Here is a 20,790-nt window from a genome sequence, read left to right on the forward strand (position 1 = left end):
TGGCCTGGAGAATTCCATGGCTATATAGTCCATGGGATCGCAAAGAGTTGGACACTACTGAGTGACTTTCACTTTGTACTTATATTGTTAAATTCCCACCATTCCACCTAATTTTTTTCATTGTTCTTAGCTTTTGTTTTATATATGTATAAAAAATAACTTGTAGAAAATCAATGACATTTCCAGTTGATGAAATAAAAATTCATGTTTTAAGCAAGTCAAGAAAAATTTAAATGTAAAACTTTCTCTGCTCTTTGGTCTCCTTCTTCACCTCTAGTTTGCATTCTGCATGTGCATCATGTGTTAACCAGATGTCCCCAATGGCAGAAATATCTGCTCAACAATAAAGGTCCATTATTCTCTTTCTGGTGCCAGCCATGTAACTCTTTAGATGATAACATTTCTTTCTTAATTCTGTGCACTCATCTTGCATATGCAGACATCTTTGGTGAGCTTTATGTACAATGTCAATATATACTTTCCCTTAAAGATTGTGACTGGTGTAGAACAGATTAGTGAGATAAACTGGGAAGATACTGGACCACACCTAATAGAAGTTCTTAGCTTAAATACTTACTTATGATCTTATTAATGTTATTAGCAATATTATTATATTATATGTTAAATTCTCCCTTTTACATGATTATTGTTTCTTGCATTACTAAGTATGTGACTGAGTCTCAGTTAAAATTATTGAAGATTATTAGGTAACTTTAAGTGACTGACCAAATACATAGTTCTATAAGATCAATGATTGTAATATGTAATTCTGGATATGGGAAGAAGCAACAAGAGGAAATACTTTCCTGGATCTTAAAAGACTAATAAGATAGACATTCCAGAAGTTTTTGGTTACTGCCACTGAGGACAGTGACTGCAACCACGAAATTAAAAGATGCTTATTCCTAGGAAGAAAAGCTATGACAAACCTAGATAGCATATTAAAAAGCAGAGACATCACTTTGCCAACAAAGATCTGTATAGTCAAAGCTATGGTTTTCCAGTAGTCATGTACGGATGTGAGAGTTGGACTGTGAAGAAGGCTGAGCACCGTGGTTTCGAATTGTGGTGCTGGAGAAGACACTTGAGAGTACCTTGGACTGCAAGGAGATCAAACTAGTCAATCCTAGAGGAAATCAATGCTGAATATTCATTGGAAGGACTGATGTTAAGCACAGCTCCAATACTTTGGCCACCTGATGAGAAGAGCCGGCTCATTGGAAAAGACCCTGATGCTGGGAAAGGTTGAGGACAGGAGGAGAAGGGGGTGACAGAAAATGAGATGGTTGGATGGAATCATTGATTCAATGAATGTCAGTATGTGCAAACTCTGGGAGATAGTGAAGGACAGGGAAGCCTGGCATGCTGCAGTTCATGGGGTCACAAACAACTTAGTGACTCAACAGCAAACAACAAAGCAGGGCCTCAGTCAGTAATAGCACACTGAGTGGCCAATGAGATCCTCTCCTGACCTGGGAATGAGCATTCCTAGTGCCACGGGCCACTTAGTCACACATTGCCTCCCAAACCTTGGTCAAAACTAAGACGGAAAGGGAAAGGGTTGCAAAATAAGGAATGTTGCCCAGATTTCAGTTCTACAAGAATCAGATTATTAGCCACTGCAGTCATTGACCTACAAAACACGCTTGAAAGGAATTAAAGGTAGAAATCAGGATGAGACTTTCTGTGCTCTGGGAAAACTGACATAATTAGTTCTCAGATAGTTCATATTTTCAGGAGAAATTTTATTTTATGAACCTGGATTCAGGCACCTTCCCATACTTAGAAAATCACTAACACTATTAACCAAGATACCTCTTCCTCTTGGCCAGCAGCAACCCTCTATTGTCGTGTGTGTTGTATTGCATGTATCCCTTTAGCCAAAATCACATATAGACACCTCCTCACTTACCTCTTCCTGACAGTTCCAGGTTACAACCCTCAATTTGGCTCAAATAAAATTTTCCATTTCTTTCTTAGATTGACTATTGATTAATTTTTTTGTTGAGATAGTTCAGAAATGACACATTTCCACCCAACACTTTGCCACTAAATTGAGAGTTCATTTTCTACTTTATATCTCTTTTGAATTGGATTTTTGAGGGACCAAGTTTACAGGAGAACAATTGCTATTTTGATATGTATTTTTAATTGATTGATTTGTAGTTTTAAAATTAGTTTTATTAGTTTATGCTTTCCTAGAGATTTCCAAATTATATCATGAATAAATGATAACAATTTTATAAATGTACTTATTGCTGCTTTTTCTCTCTCAATTGCTTAAAGTTTTTGTAGCAATTTTTAAAAATGTTGAAGAGCAGATATGATAATAACCTTTTAGTTTAGTTCTGTTTTACTATGACTGTCTCTAGTATGAGATGCATACCTGTGTGCTAAGTCACCTGTGAACTCTAGCCCACCAGGCTCCTCCATCCATGGGATTCTCCAGGTAAAAATACTGGAGTGAGTTAGCATACACTCCTCCAGGGGATCTTCCCAAGCCAGAGATCAAACCTGTGTCTCCTGAGACTCCATTGCAGGCAGATTCTTTACCCCTGAGTCACTGGGGAAGCCCCTAGTACAAGATACTTGTTAGTAATTATTAGTAACTAATCATATTGAAAAATAGTTCTATAATTCTTGTGTGGCAGAAGCTGGCTTAACTAATTTTCAGTATCCACATTCCTTTTGCTTTGGTGAACTGCTAGACTGTATGTCCCGGGTCTTTTAAACTAGACAAGGTTATGTAACTACACGTCACATAAGCACAATTGAATATATATCCTTGAGCCAAAGTAGTTAAACCAGATGTGCCATTTTTTTTCTCTTTTCCAGAATTTCATCTAGATTCAGAAGATCCCACTGAGGACTTCTTCTAGTTAGAACTTTATAGCTAGAAGAAGACTGATTCTCAAATGCCTTTTGGATTTGGTCCTACTGTACCTCACTGTAACTCTATTGAGCATATAGAAGGAATAACACTGTGTGTTAAGCAACTGGTATTTGGGGACTATTTATTAACATATTTTATAATCTGAGTTTCTGAAAAAGTTAAGTTTCTGAAAAAAAAATAAAGAATGCTATTTTGCAGTCCTTTTGATGATATATTGTATTTTTTGTATAGTTTAAAATATCAATTCAGTCACTCAGTCGTGTCCAACTCTTTGAGACCCCAAGGACTACATCATGCCAGACTTCGCTGTCCTTCACCAACTTCTGGAGCTTGCTCAAACTCATATCCCTTGAGTAGGTGATGCTATTCAACAATCTCATCCTCTGTCGTACCCTTCTCCTCCTGCCTTCAGTCCTACCCAGCATCAGGGTCTTTTCCAAGGAGTCAGTTCTTCCCATCAGGTGGCCAAAGTCTTGGAGCTTCAGCTTCAGCATCAGTCCTTGCAATGAATATTCAGCACTGATTTACTTTAGTGATTGACTGGTTTTATCTCCTTGCTGTCCAAGGGACTCTCAAGAGTGTTTTCTAACACCATAGTTCAAAAGCATCAATACTTCACTCAGCTTTCTTTACAGTCCAACTCTCACATCCATACATGACTACTGGAAAAATCATAGCTTTGATTAGACAGACTTGTAGGTAAAGTAGTGTTTCTGCTTTTTAATATGCTGTCTAGAGTAGTCATAACTTATCTTCCAAGGTGTCTTTTAATTTCATGGCTGCAGTCACCATCTGCAGTGATTTTGGAGACCAAAAACATGAAGTCTGTCACTGTTTCCATTGTTACCCTATATTTGCCATGAAGTGATGGTACCAGATGCCATGATCTTCAGTTTTTGAAAGCTGAGCTTTAAGCCAGCTTTTTCACTCTCTTTTTCACTTTCATCAAGAGGTTCTTCCTCTTCACTTGCTGCCATAAGGGTGGTGTAATCTGCATATCTGAGGTTATTGATATTTCTCTGCAATCTTGATTCTAACGTGTGCTTCATCCAGCCTGGCATTTTGCATAATGTACACTTCATATAGGTTAAATCAACAGGGTGACAATATGCAACCTTGTTGTACTCCTTTCCCAATTTGGAACCATCCATTGTTCCATGTTTGATTCGAACTGTTGCTTCTTGACCTGCATACAGATTGCTCAAGAGGCAGGTAAGGTGGGTCTGATATCCCATCTCTTTAAGAATTTTCTGCAGTCTGGTGATCCACACACTCAAAGTCTTTGGTGTAGTCAATAAAGCAGAAGTAGATGTTTTTCTCGGAGAAGGCAATGGCGCCCCACTCCAGTACTCTTGCCTGGAAAATCCCATGGATGGAGGAGCCTGGTAGGCTACAGTTCATGGGGTCTCTAAGAGTCGGACATGACTGAGAGAATTCACTTTCACTTTTCACTTTCATGCATTGGAGAAGGAAATGCCAACCCACTCCAGTGTTCTTGCCTGGAGAACCCCAGGGACGAGGGAGCCTGGTGGGCTGCCATCTATGGGGTTGCAGAGTCAGACACGACTGAAGTGACTTAGCAGCAGCAGCAGCAGCAGCAAATGTTTTTCTAGAACTCTCTTGCTTTTCTATGATACAACAGATGTTGGCAATTTGATCTCTGGTTCCTCTGCCTTTTCTAAAATCAACTTAAACATCTGGAAGTTCTCGGTTCATGTACTATTAAATCCTCAGTTCAGTTCAGTCACTCAGTCGTGTCCGACTCTTTGTGACCCTGTGAACCGCAGCCCGCCAGGCCTCCGTGTCCATCATCAACTCCAGGAGATTACCCAAACACATGTCCACTGAGTCAGTGATGCCATCCAACCATCTCATCCACTGTTGCCCCCTTCTCCTTCTGCCCTCAATCTTTCCCAGCTTCAAGGTCTTTTCCAATGAGTCAGCATTTCACATCAGGTAGTCAAAGTATTGGAGTTTCAGCTTCAGCATCATTCCCTCCAATGAACACCCAGGACTGATCTCCTTTAGGATGGACTGGCTGGATCTCCTTGCAGTCCAAGGGACTCTCAAGAGTCTTCTGCAACACCACAGTTCAAAAGCATTAATTCTTTGGTGCTCAGCTTTCTTTATAATCCAACTCTCACATTCATACATGACCACTGGAAAAACCATAGCCTTGACTAGATGGACCTTTGTTGGCAAATTAATGTTTCTGCTCTTTAATATGCTATCTAGGTTAGTCATAAAACTTTTCTTCCAATGAGTAAGCATCTTTTAATTCCACAGCTGCAATCACCATCTGCAGTGATTTTGGAGTCCAGAAAAATAAAGTCAGCTACTGTTTCCACTGTTTCCCCATCTATTTGCCATGAAGTGATGGAACCGGATGCCATGATCTTAGTTTTCTGAATGTTAAGCTTTAAGCTAACTGTTCCACTCTCCTATTTCACTTTCATCAAAAGACTCTTTAGTTCTTTACTTTCTGCCATAAGGGTGGTGTCATCTGCATATCTGAGGTTATTGATACTTCTCCCAGCAATCTTGATTTCAGCTTGTGCTTCCTCCAGTCCAGCGTTTCTCATGATGCACTCTGCATATAAATTAAATAAGCAGGGTGACAATATACAGCCTTGATGTACTCCTTTTCCTATTTGGAACCAGTCTGTTGTTCCATGTCCAGTTCTAACTGTTGCTTCCTGACCTGCATACAGGTTTCTCAAGAGGCAGGTCAAGTGTTCTGGCATTCCCATCTTTCAGAATTTTCCAGTTTATTGTGATCCACACAGTCAAAGGCTTTGGCATAGTCAATAAAGCAGAAATAGATGCTTTTCTGGAACTGTCTTGCTTTTTTTGATGATCCAGCAGATGTTGGCAATTTGATCTCTGGTTCCTCTGCCTTTTCTAAAACCAGCTTGAACATCTGGAAGTTCACAGTTCACGTATTGCTGAAGCCTGGCTTGGAGAATTTTGAGCATTACTTTACTAGCATGTGAGATGAGTGCAATTGTGCGGTTTGAGCATTCTTTGGGATTGCCTTTCTTTGGGATTGGAATGAAAACGGACCTTTTCCAGTCCTGTGGCCACTGCTGAGTTTTCCAAATTTGCTGGCATATTGAGTGCAGCACTTTCACAGCATCATATTTTAGGATTTGAAGTAGCTCAACTAGAATTCCATCGCCTCACTAGCTTTGTTCATAGTGATGCTTCCTAAGGCCCACTTGACTTCACATTCCAGGATGTCTGGCTCCAGGTGATTGATCACACCATCATGGTTATCTGGGTCATTAAGACCTTTTCTGTATAGTTCTGTGTATTCTTGCCACCTCTTCTTAATCTCTTCTGCTTCTGTTAGGTCCATATCATTTCTGCCCTTTTTTGTGCCCTACTTTGCATGAAATGTTTTCTTGGATTCTCTCTTTTCCTTGAAGAGATCTTTAGTCTTTCCCATTCTATTGTTTTTTCCTCTATTTCTTTGCATTGATCACTGAGGAAGTCTTTCTTACCGCTCCTTGCTATTCTTTAGTACTTTGCATTCAGATGTATATATCTTTCCTTTTCTTGTTTGCCTTTTGTTTCTCTTCTTTGCTCAGTTATTTGTAAGTCCTCCTCAATCATTTTGCCTTTTGCATTTCTTTTTCTTGGGAATGTTTTTGGTCACATTCTCCTGAACAATGTTATTAACCTCTGTCCATAGTTCTTCAGGCACTCTATCAGATCTAATCCCTTCAATCGATAATCCAGTATATAATAGAAGGGATTTGATTTAGGTCATATATGAATGACCTAGTGGTTTTCTCTACTATCTTTAACTTATTCTGAGTTTTACACAAAGGAATTCATGATGTGAGCCTCAGTCAACTACTGGTCTTTTTTTGCTAGCTGTAGAGGTTCTTCATCTTTGGCTGCAAAGAATATAACCCATCTGATTTTGGTATTGACCATCTGGTGACGTCCATATGTAGAGTCATCTCTTGTGTTGTTTGAAGATGGTGTTTGCTATGATCGGTGTGTTCTCTTGGCAAAACTCTGTTAGCCTTTGCCTTGCTTCATTTTTACTCCAAGGCCAGATTTGCCTATTATACCAGGTATCTCTTGACTTCCTACTTTTACATTCTGGCCCGCATGATGAAATAGACATCTTTTTGATGTTAGTTCTAGAAGGTCTTGTAGGTCATCATAGAATTGTTCAGCTTCAGCTTCTTCAGCATTAATTGGGGCATAGCCTTAGATTACTGTGGCATTGAATGGTTTGCCTTGGAAATGAACAGAGATCATTCTGTTACTTTTGAGATTGAACCCAAGTACTGCATTTCAGTCTCCTTTCTTGACTATGACTTCTAGTCCATTTCTTCTAAGGAATCTTGCCCACAGTAGTACATATAGTGGTCATCTGAATTAAATTCACCCATTCCAGTCCGTTTTTAGTTCACTGATTCCTAAAATTTCAATGTTTATTCTTGCTATTTCCTGTTTGACCACTTACAATTTACCCCCATTAATGGGTCTAACATTCCAGGTTCCTGTGCAATATTGTCTGTGCAACGTCTGACTTGACTTTGCTTTTGTTTAAACTATAGCTTTGGTGAACAAAGTAAACAAGTTTTCTATCACTAAACCTTCTGATACTAGACAATCTATAATCAATTATGGTGACTTATTATTCTTATTCCACTGGAGTCAATGTGTTAATATTTTTGAAATATTTTCCTTTGGTCAAAATTAGTACAGATAAATAAGTAATTTTGATATTATATTTATAAAATGTTAAAAAGAAATTGTTTGCCAGGTTCAGATCTAGCATTTGATAGATATAATATTGAATACTAGTGTATGTAACAACATTTTACATATATCAGAGCTAATGCTGTATAACCAAACGTGTTATAATGACTACAAATACCTCAATGATAAATTCAGTATCTGCCTAATTAATTTTTTTTTATCGATCATGAGGTAAATTATTTATCCAAGGATTGTGTAAAGTAATTATTTTGTTTGTAACCTCTTTAAAATGTTAGAACTTAAGTTCAGGATACAAGCAAAGTCATGTAATTGTCATAGACAACTCATTAGATTAAAAATTAACATCATGTAGTAGTATCTTCTTAACTCTGTAATAACAGTAATATCACCTCCTGGCTTACAATAAAATCTTTAAATAGATGTATTAATTATTTAATTCAATTAACATATAGTAATTCATAAAGGTTTTCTTTATGAAGAAATTCATGACTTTTCTACACAAATGTAAAATATTAACCATCATCTCTAGTGGAAATTGGTGGCACTAGTTGTAAAGAACCCACCTGCCAATGCAGGAGACTTAAGAGGTCTGGGTTCAATACCTGGGTCAGGAGGATCCCTCTAGAAGGAAATGGCAACCCACTCCAGTATTATGGCCTAGAGAATCCCATGGACAGAGGAGCTTGGCAGGTTACAATCTATAGAGTCAGAAATAGTCAGACATGCTGAAGCAACTTAGCATGCACTACTAGAAACAGGCGTCATTACATATTTTATTAGAAAAGAGTTAACATTTTAATATATTTCTACCAAATGACATTTCATAAAATATACATCATAATAGATTTCCCCAGTGACTCAATGGTAAAGAATCCACCTGCAATGAAGGAGACGTGGGTTTGATCTCTGGATCAGAAAGATACCTTGTAGTAGGGCATGGCAACCCACTCCAGTATTCTTGCCTGGAGAAACCCATGGAAAGAGAAATCTGGTGGGCTATGGCCCATGGGGTTGCAAAGAGTCTGACATGACTGAGGCAACTGAGCACACACACATGCAGTTTATAATCATATCATCTATCCACTTGCCTCTGTTTTTTCATATTTCAGAATAATATTTAGAAGTTGATTCCTTACTTTTTGTAACAGCAAGACAACTGGATTTAAACAAACTTGTTTTTCAACAGTTTTTGAATCACAGACATTACAAATTAGGTAAGAGCTTATCATTGTGTAACCTTATTATTGGTCAGTCCCTCTATTCAGAGGGCTCTAGACATATTAAATGTGTCGTCCAAAGAAATGACAAATATCCCAATTGAACAACTGCATCCATTTTTTAAACTTGCTACCAAAGACAATTTCAGCGGCAAGAACAGAAGCACCTCTAAACTGTCAAGTGTCCATCATTTCTGTTTCACAAAAAAAGAATGATTCCCAATGAAAGAACACTCTGCTCTAAAATACTTGATGTGAGCAGCCAACCAATGAATCATCTTGAGAGAAAGGCCAGACAAACCAATCATCTTAGTATAAGATCAATTCATCAATGACTTCCTCTAATACCAGTTCTTGCACTCTAATTCATTCTTTGCCCAAGTACCTTGGTGCTGTAAATCGCAAAAGATGTCAGATTGCCATTTTTTTTTTTTTTTTGGTTTTGTTTATTAAAATTTTTTTAGGTAAGACAACTAAACATTGAGGCACTGGAACAAGCAGACATGTCCTGTCTACTTTTCCACAGTGGTTATTTAAAAGAGTTGGTTTGAAAAAGATTTTATAAAACAAATTTGGCTTTGAGAATATTGAACTGTCTTTTGAGTTCAAAAGCATGATATTACCTGATTATATCACAAATGTAATTTTTTTAGCTTTTTTGATCAGTCTCTTTCTATCTCTCTCTTTCTGTATCCATGTATCTACACGTATGTATTTGTGTGTGAGGTTAATGATTCATGGCATGGTTTCTGGAATCAAATGTAGCTCTGCTTCTTAGCAATCAGGGGATCTTGGCTAAATTATTTAAGCTCTCTATGGTTCAGTTTCCCAATGTGCAAAGCAGAGATAACAATAACAGCTATTCAATTGTTTTGAGACTTCATTTAGTACATTTAAAGCACTTAGAACAGTGTCCAATGTATACTGAGTGTTCAATAAATATTAACATAAACATTTTAAATGGAGGATTCTATTGGAAAAATTGTAATAAGGCAGCTAAAAATAAAAGAATAAAAAACATTTTAGATTAAGTAATTTGAGTACATTAGAGCAGATACAGTTAGCTATGAGATAGTATCCATAATTTCTGTACTATGCTGTCTTAATATGTCTTCTAAAGGCATGCTAGATCTTTAGGTTAGCATTTTTTTTTCCCTTCGGTATTCTTTCTTGATAGCTTCCTCCATGTGAACTAGGCAACTAATAATACCCAGTAGTTGGCTATTCCAGTGATGGAATCCTTTTAGGTTTGAACATCTGTATAAAATATTGACACAGAATGGCCCAGTCAGAAGATATAGAGATGTTGCAATCTGGCCTCAGATGCAATCTGCATCTACGTTTAATTAGATGATATAGAGCACAGTTGTGTTACTTTGGTGGCCAAGTGTCCTTCATTGGATATGATTTTATGAGAGGCAAGTATTGTTTTCCAACTGTGAGTGATCTACAACATTTGTTTCCCTTTCTTTATAAAGGTAAGACATGAACATTTTTTAATAGCCATAGCCAGTTGGGACTCTGGCTTTTGGATTTAGAGTGAGTGAATCAAATAAACCAGGAAAGTCAGTTACATAATTCAGAACAAAGGTGAAGTTCATTGTCCAGGGATAGCACAATCATTGTGCATAAGTGACAGCAGGCCATCCTAACAGGTTATTTTGTGTGGTCTCTAAAGGTTGAATTTTCTGCTGCCTGTCTGTTTCTCAAGGCTTCTTTTGACTTTTTAATTTTTCCAATATACTTTCAATAAAACCAGACTTCTTATTCCATTGTCTCAGTATAAATAAGACAGCTAAAGTTTTTGTGGTTTGTATGAATGCCTCAACTAATTCACAAGTGACAACTATTTTAAAAATGGTGATGACTTTTAGAAGAGAGAACTCCTAAGGAAATGTTTAGACTCATAACTTAGAACAAAAGGATGCAATACTGTATCCACAGCATCTTTGAAGGAGTGAGGCAATAGAACTTTGTAGAGAGAAAATAACTGGCAGTGGTGGCAGAAAATGCAAGTCACTGGCCCTTGTTGTTGATTTTCTTTTCTTTCTTTTTTTTTTTTAATTAATTTTTTTATTGAAGGATAATTGCTTTACAGAATTTTGTTGTTTTCTGTCAAACCTCAACATGAATCAGACATAGATGTACATACATCCCCTCCCTGTTGAACCTCCCTCCCAACTCCTACCCCATCTCACTCCTCTAGATTGATACAGAGCCCCTGTTTGAGTTTCCTGAGCCATACAGCAAATTCCTGTTGGCTATCTATTTTACATATGGTAATGTAAGTTTCCATGTTACTCTTTCCATACATCTCACCCTCTCCTACCCTCTCCCCATATCCATAAATCTATTCTCTCTGTCTGTTTCTACATTGCTGCCCTGGAAATAAGTTCTTTGGTACCAATTTTCTAGATTCCATAAATATGCCTTAGAATACAATATTTGTCTTTATCTTTCTGACTTACTTCATTCTGTGTAATAGGTTCTAGGTTCATCCATCTCATCAGAACTGACTCAAATGTGTTCTTTTTATGGCTGAGTAATATTCCACTTGACCTGCCTCTTGAGAAACCTGTATGCAGGTCAGGAAGCAACAGTTAGAACTGGACATGGAACAACAGACTGGTTCCAAATAGGAAAAGGAGTACGTCAAAGCTGTATATTGTCACCCTGCTTATTTAACTTCTATGCAGAGTACATATTGAGAAATGCCGGGCTGGAAGAAGCACAAGCTGGAATCAAGATTGCCAGGAAAATATCAATAACCTCAAATATGCAGATGAAACCACCCTTATGGCAGAAAGTGAAGATGAACTAAAGAGCCTCTTGATGAAAGTGAAATAGGACAGTGAAAAAGTTGGCTTAAATCTCAACATTCAGAAAACTAAGATCATGGCATCCAGTCCCATCAGTTCATGGGAAATAGATGGGGAGATAGTGCAAACAATGTCAGACTTTGTTTTGGAGGGCTCCAAAATCACTGCAGATGGTGATTCCAGCCATGAAATTAAAAGACGCTTACTCCTTAGAAGGAAAGTTATGACCAACCTAGATAGCATATTAAAAATCAGAGACATTGCTTTGCTAACAAAGGTCCATCTGGTCAAGGCTATGGTTTCTCCAGTGGTCATTTATGGATGTGAGAGTTGGACTGTAAAGAACGCTGAGCACCAAAAAATTGATGCTTTTGAACTGTGGTGCTGGAGAAGACTCTTGAGAGTCCCTTGGACTGCAAGGAGATCCAACCAGTCCATCCTAAAGGAAATCAGTCCTAGGTGTTCATTGGAAGGACTGATGCTGAAGCTGAAACTCCAATACTTTGGCCACCTCATGCGAAGAGTTGACTCATTGGAAAAGACTCTGATGCTGGGAGGGATTGGGGGCAGGAGGAGAAGGGGGCGACAGAGGATAAGATGGCTGGACGGCATCACCGACTCCATGGGCATGAGTTTGAGTAAACTCCAGGAGTTGGTGATGGACAGGGAGACCTGGTGTGCTGCAATTCATGAGGTCACAAAGAGTCGGACACGGACTGAGCGACTGAACTGAACTGACTGAATATTCCACTATGTATATGTACCACAACTTCTTTAGCCATTCATTTGTCGATGGACATCTAGGTTGCTTCCATGTTCTATCTATTGTAAATAATGCCACAATGAATAATGTGATACATGTGTCTTTTCCAATTTTGGTTTCCTCAGGGTATATACCTAGGAGTAGGATTGCTGGGTCATATGGTGGTTCCATTTCTAGTTTTTTAAGGAATCTCCGTATCATCTTCTATAGTGGCTGCATCAATTTACATTCCCACCAACAGTGCAAGAGGCTTCCCTTTCCTCCACACCTTCTCCAGCATTTATTGTTTGTAGACTTTTTATGATAACCATTTGACCTGTGTGAGGTGATATCTCATTGTAGTTTTGATTTTCATTTCTCTAATAGTGAGCTATGTTGAGCATCTTTACCTGTGTTTGTTAGACGTCTGTATGTCTTTTTTGAAAAAAATATCTGTTTAGGTATTTTCCCCACTTTTTGATTGGGTTGTTTGTTTTTCTGGCATTGAGCTGTAAGAGCTGCTTGTATATTTTGGAAATTAATCCTTTGTCAGTTGTTTCATTTGCTATTATTTTCTCCCATTCTGAGGGTTGTCTTTTCACCTTGCTAATAGTTTCCTTTGCTGTGCAAAAGCGTTTAAGTTTAATCAGGTCCCATATTTTACTTTTGTTTTTATTTCCATTTCTCTAGAAGGTGGGTCATAGAGGATCTTCTTTTAATTTATGTCATAGAGTAGTCTGCCTATGTTTTCCTCTAAGAGTTTCTTATCTTACATTTAGGTCTTTAATCCATTTTGAGTTTATCTTTGTGTATGGTGTTAGGAAGTGTTCTAATTTCATTCTTTTGCATGTAGCTGTCCAGTTTTCAGAGCACCATTTATTGAAGAAGCTGTCTTTGCCCCATTGCATATTCTTGCCTCCTTGGTCAAAAATAAGGTACCCATAGGTCCATGGGTTTATCTCTGGGCTTTCTATCTCATTCCATTGGTCTATATTTCTGTTTTTGTGCCAGTGCCATACTATCTTGATGACTGTAGCTTTATAGTATAATCTGAAGTTGGGAAGGTTGATTCCTACAGCTCCATTCTTTTTTCTCAAGACTGCTTTGGCTATTCGGTGTCTTTTGTATTTCCATATGAATTGTGAAATTTTTCGTTCTAGCTCTGTGAAAAATGCCACTGGTAATTTGATAGGGATCACACTGAGTCTGTAGATTGCATTTAGTAGTATACTTATTTTCAAAATATTGATTCTTCCTACCCAGGAACATGGACTATCTCTCCAACCATTTATGTCATCATTGATTTCTTTTATTAGTGTCTTATAATTTTCTGTGTACAGTTCTTTTGTCTCCCTAGGTAAGTTTATTCCTAGATGTTTGATTATTTTTCTTGCAATGGTGAATGGGATTGATTCCTTAATTGCTCTTTCTGATTTTTCATTGTTAGTATGTAGAATGCAAGTGATTTCTGTGTATTGATTTTGTATCCTGCAACATTGCTAAATTCACTGATTAACTCTAGCAATTTTCTGATACTGTCTTTAGGGTTTTCTATGTACAGTACTGTGTAATCTGCAAACAATGAGAGTTTTCTTTTCTGATCTGGATTCCTTTTATTTCTTTTTCTTCTCTGATTGCTGTAGCTAGGACTTCCAAAACTATGTTGAATAATAGTGAGTAAAGTGGACACCCTTGTCTTGTTACTGATTTTAGGGGGAATGCTTTCAGTTTCTTGCCATTGAGAATAATGTTTGCTATAAACTTATCATATATGGCCTTTACTATGTTGAGGTAGGTTCCTCTATGCCCATTTCTTGAAGAGCTTTAATCATAAATGGGTGCTGAAATTTGTCAAAGGCTTTTTCTGCACCTATTGAGACTATCAGATGGTTTTTATCTTTCTATTTGTTAATATGGTGTATCACATTGATTGATTTACGTATATTAAAGAATCCTTGCATTACTGGAATAAACCAAATTTGATCATGGTGTATGAGCTTTTTGATGTGTTGCTTAATTCTGTTTGCTTAAATTTTGTTAAGGATTTTTGGATCTATGTTCACCACTGATATTGGCCTGTAGTTTTCTTTTTTGTGTTGTGTTTGTCTGGTTTTGGTATCAGGGTGATGGTGCCCTCATAGAATGAGTTTGGAAGTGTTACTTCCTCTGGAATTTTTTGAGAGTTTTAGAAGGATAGGTATTAGCTCTTCTCTAAATATCTGATAGAATTCTCACTTGAAGTCATCTGGTCCTGGGCTTTTGTTTTTGGGAGATTTTTGATCACAGCTTCAATTTCAGTGCCTATAATTGGGTTGTTCATAATTTCTATTTATTCCTGGTTCAGTCTTGAAAGATTGAATTTTTCTAAGAATATGTCCATTTCTTCCAGGTTATGTATTTTATTGCATATAGTTTTTCACAATAGTCTCTTAAGATCCTTTGTATTTCTGGATTGTCTGCTGTAACCACTCATTTTTACTATCTAATTTTGTTGATTTGATTCTTCTTTTTTTTTCTTGATGAGTCTTGCTAAAGGCTTGTAAATTTTGCTTCTCTTCTCAAAGAACCAGTTTTCAGTTGTATTAATCTTTACTATTGTTCCTTTTATTTCATTTTTACTTGTTGTTGCTTGGATTTTTATGATTTCTTTCCTTCTGCTAATTTTGGTTTTTTTTTGTTGTTGTTGTTGTTGTTGTTCTTCTTCTTCTTTTTCCAGTTGATTTAGGTGTAAAGTTAGGTTGTCTATTCTATGTTTCTCTTGTTTCTTGAAGTAAGATTGTATTGCTATAAACTTCCCTCTTGGAACCGGGCTTTTGCTGCATTCCATAGGTTTTGAGTTGTCGTGTTTTCATTGTCATTTGTTGGCAGAACTTTTTTGATTTTCTTTTTTATTTCTTCACTAACCTGTTGTTTATTTAGAAATGTGTTATTTAATCTCCATGTGTCTGTGTTTCTTACAGGTTTTTTTTTTTTTTTCATGTAATTGATATCTATTCTCATAGCATTTTTGTTGGAGGAAATGCTTCATACAATTTCAATTTTCTTAAATTTACTGAGGTTTGGTTTGTGACCCAAGATATGGTCTATCTTGGAGGGTGTTCCATGTGCACATGAGAAGAAGGTGTATTCTTCTGCATTTGGATGGAATGTCCTGAAGATATCAATAAGATCTGTCTCATCTAATGTATCATTTAAGACTTGTGTTTACTTATTAATTTTCTGTTTTGATGACCTGTCCATTGGTGTGAGTGGAGTGTTAAAGTCTCCTACTATTATTGTTACTGTCAATGTCTACTTTTATGTCTGTTAGTGTTTGTCTTATGTATTGAGGTGCTCCTATGCTGGGTGCAAAGATGTTTACAATTGTTATGTCTTCCTCTTGGATTGATCCCTTAATCATTATGTAGTGTCCTTCCTTATCTTTTGTAATCTTCTTTATTTTAAGGTCTATTTTGTCTTATATGAGGATTGCTACTCCTGATTTCTTTTGGTTCCCACTTGCTTGGAATATATTTTTCCATCCTCTCACTTTCAGTCTATATGTGTCTTTAGGCCTGAAGTGGGTTTCTTGTAGACAGCATATATATGGGTCTTGTTTTTGTATCCATTCAGCCAGTCTATGTCTTTTGGTTGGAGATTTAATCCATTTACATTTAAAGTAATTATTGATATACATGTTCCTATTGCCAGTTTCTTAATTGTTTGGAGTTGATTTTATAGATCTTTTTCTTCTCTTGTATTTCTTGACTATATAAGTCCCTTTAACATTTGTTGTAAAGCTGATTTTGTGGTACTGAATTCTCTTAACTTTTGCTTGTCTGAAAAACTTTTTATTTCTCCATCAGTTTTGAATGAGATCCTTGCTGGGTAGAGTAATCTTGGTTGTAGATTTTTCCCTTTCAGCACTTTAAATATATCCTGCCATTCCCTTTTGGCCTGAAGAGTTTCTGCTGAAGATCAGTTTTTAAGTGTATGGGGTTTCTCTTGTATGTTACTAGTGGCTTCTCCCGTGCTGCTTTTATTTTATTTTATTTTCATTTATTTTTATTAGTTGGGGACTAATTACTTTACAGTATTGTAGTCGTTTTTGCCATACATTGACATGAATCAGCCATGGATTTACATGTGTTCCCCATCCTGAACCCCCCCTCCCATCTCCCTCCCTATCCCATCTCTCTGGGTCATCCCAGTGCACCAGCCCTGAGCACTTGTCTCATGCATCCAACCTGGACTGGCGATCTGTTTCACACTTGATTATATACATGTTTCGATGCTGTTCTCTCAGATCATCCCACCCTCACCTTCTCTCACAGAGTCCAGAAGTCTGTTCTATATATCTGTGTCTCTTTTTCTGTCTTGCATATAGGGTTATCATTACCATCTTTCTAAATTCCATATATATGTGTTAGTATACTGTATTGGTGTTTATCTTTCTGGCTTACTTCATTCTGTATAATGGGCTCCAGTTTTATCCATCTCATTAGAACTGATTCAAATGCATTCTTTTTAATGGATGAGTAATATTCCACTGTGTATATGTACCATAGCTTTCTTATCCATTCATCTGCTGATGGGCATCTAGGTTGCTTCCATGCCCTGGCTATTATAAACAGTGCTGAGATGAACACGGGTACATGTGTCTCTTTCAGTTCTGGTTTCCTCGGTGTGTATGCCCAGGAGTGTGGTTGCTGGGTCATATGGCACTTCTATTTCCAGTTTTTAAGGAATCTCCACACTGTTCTCCATAGTGGCTGTACTAGTTTGCATTCCCACCAACAGCAACAGACAAAGGATTAATCTCAAAAATACAGAAGCAACTCCTACAGCTCAATTCCAGAAAAATAAATGACCCAATCAAAAAATGGGTCAAAGAACTAAACAGACACGTCTCCAAAGAAGACATACAGATGGCTAACAAACAAATGAAAAGATGCTCAACATTACTCATTATCAGAGAAATGCAAATCAAAACCACAATGAGATACCATTACACGCCAGTCAGAATGGCTGCTACCCTGTGCTGCTTTTAATATTCTTCCTTTGTTAATTTGATTAGTATGTGTCTTAGCATGTTTCTCCTTGGGTTTATCCTTCATAGGACTCTTTTTACCTCTTGGACTTGATTGACTATTTCCTTTTACATGTTGGGGAAATGTTCAACTATAATCTCTTCAAAATTTTTCTCATACCCTTTCTTTTTCTCTTCTTTTTCTGGGACCCCTATAATTTGAATGTTGGTGCGTTTGATATTGCCCCAGAAGTCTCTTAGACTATCCTCAGTTTTTTTCATTCTTTTTACTTTATTCTACTCTTCAGAAGTTATTTCCACCATTTCATCTTCCAGATCACTGATTCCTTCTTCTGCTTCAGATATTCTGCTATTGATTCCTTCTAGAGTATTTTTAATTTCAGTAACTGAGTTGTTTGTATGTTTATACTTTAATTCTTCCAGGTCTTTGTTAATTGATTCTTGCATTTTCTCCATTTTGTTTTCAAGGCTTTTTATCATCTTTACTATCATTCTGAATTCTTTTTCAGGTAGTTTGCCCATTCCTCTCCATTTATTTGTACTTCTGTGTTTCTTGTTTTTTCCTCCATTTGTGTAGTATTTCTCTACCTTTTCATTTTCTTTTTTTTTAACTTAGTGTGTTTTAGGTTTCTTTTTCCTAGGCTTCAAGGTTGAATTATTTCTTCATTTTGTCTTCTGCCCTTCTAAGGTTGGTCCAGTGGTTTGTGTAAGCCTCATATAGGGTGAGATTTGTGCTGAGTTTTTGCTTCTTTTTCTCTGATGGTCAAGGCTGCGTGAGGTGGTAATCCTGTCTGCTGATGACTGGTCTTCTATTTATGTTTGTTGTTGTTGTTTAGATGAAGTTCCTGCACAGGGTGTTACTGGTGGTTGGGTGATGCAGGGTCTTGTACTCCACTGCTTTCCTTTGGGTAAGTTCTCACTATGTGATACTCTCTAGGGTTAGTTCTCTGGTAGTCTGGGGTAATGGAGTCAGTGCTCCCACTCCAAAGGCTCAGGGCTTGATCTCTGGTCAAGTGGTTTGTTATGGCATCAAGTAAGATTAAAACAAATGCCCCAAAACAAGAAACCAAAGATGAACCCCAGACAAATGGCAGTTACAAAATCAGGCAAATAATAATTAAAATAATGGAATATACACAAGTACATATACACCCTTGAACAAAGTCAAAACAGTCCAACAAAAATAAAGTACAGTAGATTGACCAGGCAAAGAAAGGAAATCAAAAATTATATTTACCCTTTAAGAACAAAACTAGCTAAAGCAGAAACTGGAAAACAAAACTAAAGCAAGGTGCCAAGTTGGGGAATAAAGTAATGAAAACAAAAAAAACAAATGTGTTGAAAATAAAGGAAAGAAAGAATAGATTTACAAAGTTAAATAGAGGTAGATGAAGATTTATATACATTAAAGATTAACTTCAAGGGGAAAAGAACAGTAGGAAAGCCAAACAAAGGAATAAATGTAGAAAAAATATAATAGGTTTAAAAAGTTTTAAAAATTAAAATTATATAAAAGAGAAAATAAAAAGGGGGGAGGGGGGATGAAAAGGAAAACTTCATAGAACTGCAAAAGCCCAAAGTAGAGGCAGAGGTTTATAACAATTAAATGTGTGACTGAATATACACATGTACATATATACCTGTAAGCAAAATCAAAATAGTCTAACAAAAATAAAGTACAATGGATTGACCCAGAGAACAAAGGAAACCAAAAATTATATCCATCAGAACAAAGCACAAACTGGAAAACAAAACTAAAGCAAGGTGCCAATTGGGGGATAAAGCAATGAATGTAAAACTAACAAATATGTTGAGAGCAAAGGAAAGAAAGGAAATAAAGAACAGATATGCAAAGTTACATAGAGGTAGATAAAGAAGATTTATATACATTAAAGATTAACTGTAAGAAGGAAAAAGCATTAGGAAAAGCAAAGGAATAAATGTAGAAAAAAATAATAATAGGTTTAAAAAATTAAAATTAAAAAAAGCTAAGAGAAAGAAAAACAAAAAAAAGGAAAACTCCACAGAACAGCCAAAGCCCAAAATAGAGGCAGAGGTCTATAGCAACAATAAAAAATGTGACTGAGGAAAAAAGAAACTTAAAAGCTTAATTAGATTTCATAATGCCAATAAAATTGACAACTGCAACAGAAAGGGGAAAAAGGGGAAAAAAATTCAAATTAATCTACAGAGCAAGTCAAAACATAAGAATAACAAATGTTTTTCTTGAGTCACTGCTGTCAGAGTCCTTTCCCTCAATGGGAGTCACAGTCCACCTCAGATCCCCAGGATGCCCTCCAAACTGTGCTAATTTCTGGACCTGCTGTGGGGACAGCTCAGATTCTAATCTGGCCCTATTCCTGTATGTTCCTGCCTCCAATGTCCATGGCTATCAGAACTAGTGAGTTTTCTTTTGTGGGAGCTCTCAGTGACCTTTTATATATTCCATAGGCACAGAGTCTGCCTAGTTGATCATGCGGATTTAATCTGCAGCTTGTACAGCTGGTGAGAAGGTTTTGAGTCTTCTTCCTTGGCCCCACTGCCCCTGGGTTTAATTGTTTTCTACCTCTGCATGTGGGCCGTTCATTGGGGTTTGCTCCTGTACAGACAAGGTGTGGAGGTGGTGCAGCTTCTTGGGTCAAAGGTTTTCTGGCAGCACCAGTTACTCAGGGGAGTTGGTTGCTAGGGCAGGACTTCCCTGGTGACTCAGACGGTAAAGCGTCTGTCTACAATGCAGGAGACCTAGGTTTGATCCCTGGATTGGGAAGATTCCATGGAGAAAGAAATGGCAACCCACTCCAGTACTCTTGCCTAGAAAATCCCATGGATGGACTGGAAGAATCAATATTGTCAAAAAGTCTATACTACCCAAAGCAATCTATAGATTCAATGCAATCCCTATCAAGCTACCAACGGTATTTTTCACAGAACTAGAACAAATAATTTCACAATTTGTATGGAAATACAAAAAACCTCGAATAGCCAAAGTAATTTTGAGAAAGAAGAATGGAACTGGAGGAATCAACCTGCCTGATTTCAGGCTCTACTACAAAGCCACAGTCATCAAGACAATATGGTACTGGCACAAAGACAAAAATATAGATCAATGGAACAGAATAGAAAGCCCAGAGAAAAATCCACGAACCTATGGACACCTTATCTTCGACAAAGGAGGCAAGAATATACAATGGAAAAAAGACAACCTCTTTAACAAGTGGTGCTGGGAAAGCTGGTCAACCACTTGTAAAAGAATGAAACTAGAACACTTTCTAACACCATACACAAAAATAAACTCAAAATGGATTAAAGATCTAAATGTAAGCACAGAAACTATAAAACTCCTAGAG

This window comes from Cervus elaphus, chromosome 33 (assembly GCF_910594005.1).
Source record: "Cervus elaphus chromosome 33, mCerEla1.1, whole genome shotgun sequence".
NCBI classification, from domain to species: Eukaryota; Metazoa; Chordata; class Mammalia; order Artiodactyla; family Cervidae; genus Cervus; species Cervus elaphus.